Below are 6000 nucleotides of genomic sequence, written 5' to 3'. Positions count from 1 at the left end.
TATTGCCAGGCTGGGTTGATGGTGGGTGATGCAGGGACCTCGATGGTAGCACAGACTGGTGAGGAGGAGATAGAGTGCGCAGGTGGGTGATGGTGAGGGATCCGTATGATGACTGGTAATTCCAATAGCGACCGAACAGGAACAAGACACAAACGTAGCTGAGCAGATGGAACACAGACAAGAATCACGGAGGACCTCAAACGACGATCTGACAAACAAGAGACGAAAGACAGGGCATTTAGTAGGCTGGTGGAATGAGCTGCAGCTGCTGGTAACACCCACATGAAACAATCAACATGACGTAACATGAGACGAACAGGAAATGGTCCATTCATGAACCGTGACAGAAACATTTTGTTTTCTGCATTAAATTCGTTTCCATTTAGTAGCCATTTCAGTGTGTGTAATGTCTCAGAGATTCTGCCAGAAAACCCATCCAGTTGACATATCAATCAGAGCAGTTAGAGTTTTACTCAATTAAGTGTTGGCACTAAGCAACTGGAAATCGAATCTATTTCACATTAGGTTCTTTCTTTGTCAATGCTTTGTCCAGTGCATCCGACAGACCTCGTCTCACCTTGCCAGAGCCATCTAAGATCTGTATTCTTCAAAGCGGGTTAGATGTGGGCAGCAGGTCTAGTTTTCCATCTTTAATCTGAATCACATTAGTGAGAATCAGATTATGATTCTTACAGTTCTTAAAGCATGTGTTATGCTCTTTGTCATTTTGTCTTTGTCACCTTGTCTTTGTATTTTGGATGAAATACTGCCTACATATAAATGAATACATAAGAATTTTCACTTACGTGATAGTGATGCTTAAAGTAAAACAGTGTTCAGTAGAAGCTTGGCTTTTTCATGTGGTTTCATTGTGTTCTAGGGATACAGAATTTCACTCCACCGCCAGGGTGTGGAACTCGATAGAAAAGTCTGAAACTGATCTCTCTCCTTGACGTAATTCGGCTAGCTTCCTAGCCGCCTCTCTCCCGGCGACAGCTCGATCAAAGACCCGCTTCATCTCAGCGGAGAGTGTCTGGAACGAGGCGCAGCATGGATCTTGATTCTCCCAACCGCCGTTCCCCATAATGCCGACCTCCCAGTGAGCAGTGTCAACACGAAAGCCACCTTGGCTTGTTCGTTGGAGAAGGTCCACGTGGTTTCATTGTGTTCTAGGGATACAGAATTTCTTAAAAAGGTATAAGGAGCATATTCATAAAATCCATATATGGCCTTATGCCCTCAGAGGCAGCACTGTACTGAGAAAAAAAAGTTTACTGCATTCTTTCTCTAGTGTTTTATCCTTTGATCAAGATAATTACCAGAATTCAGAACATTAGCCTGTTCTCATTCAATCAGTCTGAACATGTTTTAAAAAATGTACACAAAGATTTTTTGACTCAACTATACAGCACATGGGGGAAAGGACCATCGAATGGGCAATCAACAGATTCCTCAAAAATGCCAAGGATTTCCATTTACAACTGTCAGTCCTTAACTATTCAGAAAGTGTTGTAAATTATAGGATAGTCTATAATCCATTAATACCTTTTTCATCCTTAAATGTTAAGTGTCAGATATCACCTGGAAAACAGGATGTACAGTAATCCTGATTTGGGTTTTGATGCCCATAGGCAAGTTTAAACAACAGAAGATCAGATAAGATTAAAAAACAAACAAACAAAAAAAACCCAGACTAAACAACACATTTGATGTAGACACATTCCTATCCTTAATATGCCAGTCCCTTTTTTATGGTTGGGTGGATTTTCAGTTATTATTTGATAAACGTATACAAACAAACAAACAAATAAATACTGTTCACAACAGAAAATTCACAATTTTATAATTATTTTATATTTTACATTTCTTATAATTTATATAATTTAGAAACTCAATAAAGGAGAAAAAAGCTGTAAAAAAATACTGAAACATGGTGTAAAAGTAAGCAGTCATCTATAATTTACTATTCTGCATCATCATAGGTTTGGAGAACAGGAGTCCAACCCTTCTCCGGGAGGCAGACGTATTCCCCGCCTCCTCATGAATAATGGATAATAACTCCGCCCTCCACGCGCAGAAGCGAGCTGTTGCAGAGCACCCGTATGCGCACGGCTTCCTCATACGATACAGTAGCAGAACCGCGTCGCTACAGTTGATAGAGACACTGGTTATTCCGTTTGCGGCCGCAATCCTGATTTATGGTGATCTTCTGATCTCAAATCCTTTACATATGCTACATGCTGACTGGTACGCACGAAAATCAGGAATTACTGTTTGATGGGAAAGGAACACCGAAGGACGAAGCGTTTAGACTTGGCGAAGGTGTTATTCATCTCTAGCGCTTCCCAATACACGGACCCCAGCGCAGAAGAACAGCAGATCCACATCCACACGACTGCATATGAACATAACGGGTAGGTTTAATTTCCTAATGACAATATAATATAACATTGACGTGAAATGGGCGACGGTTACATGTCGATTCCGAGCGGCGTTCATCTTATTTGATGAACCAATGAACCATCCTGTTTATGTCCAGCGTTATGAGTAGGAGCGGACTGCTGCTTTGACAGACTTTCAGCTCCAGCGTCTCTCCTTTGAAATGCTTGCATGGATCTTGATTGGCAACAGTGTTGCGCGTGCACTGTGTGGCACAGACGCATGGCAGGTTTGGTGCGTTCATCAATTCGTTGAGTTATTTATTTATTGTTTAAAAACATTTATTGTATTGTGTGTGCGTGCGTGTGTTTGTATGTATGCATGTGTGTACATCATTTTTAGAGTGATGGATAGATACATATAGAGAAACATACATATTTATTTTAGGCTATATACATACAAATTTGCATGTTATTCCAAGGCATTTATACTAATTCAGATGAGTGCATTATTGTTATAACAGCGTGTAAACAAATCATTGGGCTTTCCAGTTCTTCTGGTTCCTGTTATTATTTGTTTAAATATCCTAATATTACATAGGGGCCTGGCAAGCCTTGATTTGTTATTATTCCAGAGAATGTGTGGTTTTCTTTTTTTCTTCTTCTTCTCATCTCACCGGACTTTGGGGTGGGAAACCCTCCTTATGTGCAGCCCATCATTATTGCATACATTTATTGCTAATGCATGCAGATTCCATGCGGCGAATAGAAAAGCACCATTTCTTCTGCATCAGCATTGACTGGGGCACAATGTGGGAATTCAATTCACAAATGTGTATTGATGTTCCTGGCCTTGGCATCTTTCATGCAGCAGATCACCTGTTTTACTACCACTCTAATGTTAAGGAGACTTTGCCAGGTGTGGTGTCGCACTTTGAACTTGAGTGCCAAAGAATTTATCTAAACTTCTCATTGGCCCATAAGCACATCTTGATGATGGCTCTTCTAGCCATAACTGGTTGATTGTAGTTTTTAACATAATATCCTTATTCCAACACAGGCTTTTAATTTCATACCTCATGTGAGTGTCGTTTATGTTTATAGACTGTTATCCCTTCTTCACAGAGATTTTGCTTTGATACATAATCCAAAATGATCCCTACACTTTGTAAAAAAAAAAAAAGAAAAAAAAAAAGGTGTTAAGGCTCATACACACGTTCTTACAAGTGATTAGTGTGCTCAATATAATAATAATTTCTGCATCATTGGCTGTCCAAAATAGCAGCTGTGGAGAAGTGACTAGGGATTTTTGTGTGCCATCTGGGTTTTGGGGTCTCAACTCAAGCAACGACATGAGAAATGTCTTTCCTGGGTTGGGGGGCATCAGCTGAGAAAATCACCCAATCATAATTAAACACTGCAAATTGATTCACCGGCTGGCCAGTATAGTGTGTGAGTGCAGGATGAATTGGCCCAGGGGTCCATAATCAAACAACAGTGAAGTAGGAGAACTTTTGCTCTTGTTTTGGAGAGAGGAGGTAATTGACAGGTATATTTTCTTATACGCTGCATTTCAACCGCAAGACAAGTGAAATTCAATTCAAAATTTAAGGAAGCATGAAGTGCCAAGAGAAACTGTTAGGTTTGACAGCGTTTAAATTGGTTTTCCCAAAGTTAATTTCAGACCATATTGTTTTGACCTCACATGACAAATAGTGTTGCCACATTTGAGATCAAATCTTGGAGATGTTTCTTTCATCACTTTCTGTACGCAACTTTAGAAGAATTATTTGAAGCTCTTGAAACCTAGCAGCCATTAAAGCATGCTAGTATTTTTTCTGTGCTCTCGCCTGCAGTCTTGCTTATGTTGAATGTCCTGTATAGTTATCTATGAGAAAATTTTGGCATAATCTCATTGTAATAATTTAAAATGAGCATCCTGCATCATCGGCTGGTTTTTCGAGTATCAGACAGGAAAGCCCGTCACCAAGGCAACAAGTCACCACAAAGGCAAGCATGCCAGGTGTTGCTCTTTAACATTTGTGTCTTTGAAGCTTCCGCACCTTTTATGGGGTCTGTTTTCTGCCTTTTTTGCTGCACTTGGCCATGCACACATTGTTTCTCTGCTTGCCATATGATCGTAGCCAGGATGCTTTTGGGTCCAGGTTCGATAAAGCCCCCCAATGAGCTTTATTGTATATTTTTGTAAGGACCTATGAAATCCATATTATTTTTTTCCCCCAAATTCAGTTTTTTCTGTTTTAATTTTTCTGGATTCCTTTTCAATAGTTCAGTAAATTGTAATAATCAAAAAGGAGTCTTGCACAACAAAGGTTTACTTTTTGAATTAAAACACAGATGAAAAATTCTGGTATTCATTAAATTATTATTGTTTTCACTTTAAGAAGTACATTGTACTCCACAATCTGTCATAATTTCTTCAAGTTAAACCAAACATTTCTTTTAGTAGTGAATACCATTTGGAATTTCATAAATCAAATTTGTCTGTGTTGACTAATACAAAATGTTTGTAGTGTTTGTTCAAAATTCTAGAGTCTGCAAATGTACAGTAAGGTGAGGTCTGTGAAACAGAAGGACAGCCCTGTGGTGAATAGATGGAGTTTAGTCCCTGAAGTTTTGCTCTCCAGGACAGGGTCACCTTAATTATGTGAGAAGCAGCAGATGTAGGGCAGCTTAGTGTGGTGTGCAGCTGTATGTGCAGCTGAAACCCACCAGATACATCTTTTCCAGTAGACTGTGTTTGCTATGGTCTGTTGTTGGGAAAAGTTACTCACTCCCAAATCACCCTGATCCTGAACTCCCGGGGAGCCTCTGAGGTCTGTCTTCAGACTCTTCTTTTTTAATTTCTCTCATGCATTCCTGTGGGTATGATTTAATTAACCTATTTGTCAGTTGTACTCCGCTCTTACTGATATCAGCGATGTAGCTGCAAAGTGACTGAGGAAGTCTGGGTCATCAAATCAGGGCCAGCCTGCAGGATCTATGTTTGTTTTGGCTCACTGCCGTGCCATTGTCTTCTGTCAGTTTATCCCAGCGTTCAGGCCAGCATTGGTTAGTTTGTTCCATGGAGACCAGGCACAAAGGAGTTTTCATTAAGAAAACATCTGGGTTATTTTGTCCATAGTTCATACCCAGGACACTTCCTGAGACCATTTGTTTATATTAGTCAGGGAGATAAAAAAAACTCTTACGTTTGTGTGTTGTAGTGCTTGATAAAGCTCAACTCATTGACTTTCCCTTTTTGGTTTGGCTGTTATTGGTCTTGGTGTTAGATAATTAATTGTTGTTTTAGGGCATCTTGTATGTAAAGCTTGACATTTGGTTTTCATATGCTGGATCCAACTATAACATTTGCTTCAGGAACACAGAAGCAAGCTAAACTGACCTTAATTGTCACTATAATTCAAGGAAAACATTCATAGATGAACATATAATGACTTAAAAGGTTCCAGTCTCATTTGCTATAGGTTAATCGTCATCAATAATTTGATGTTTTGCAGAAAGATCATCTGAAAAATGTGTAGTTGTAATATGGAAGGTTATGTTTTAATGTCTGATCGGTGTATAAAAACCTGAAAATTCTGTCACCATTTGCTCACCC

The 6000-nt window shown here is 39.5% G+C and overlaps 1 protein-coding gene across 1 annotated transcript in view; it reads left to right on the top strand.

Moving 5' to 3' along the window:
• The first annotated feature begins 2061 nt into the window (after positions 1 to 2061).
• LOC132148952 (protein TANC2-like) overlaps positions 2062 to 6000 on the top strand; it is a 166690-nt gene continuing 162751 nt past the window's right edge. The window contains exon 1 of the mRNA XM_059557771.1: positions 2062 to 2414. The gene's annotated coding sequence lies outside the window, so the exon portion shown is untranslated. The remainder of the gene's footprint in view (positions 2415 to 6000) is intronic.

Source organism: Carassius carassius, chromosome 9 (genome assembly GCF_963082965.1).
Source record: "Carassius carassius chromosome 9, fCarCar2.1, whole genome shotgun sequence".
Lineage (NCBI taxonomy): Eukaryota > Metazoa > Chordata > Actinopteri > Cypriniformes > Cyprinidae > Carassius > Carassius carassius.
This window is presented reverse-complemented; position numbering and strand designations above follow the sequence as displayed.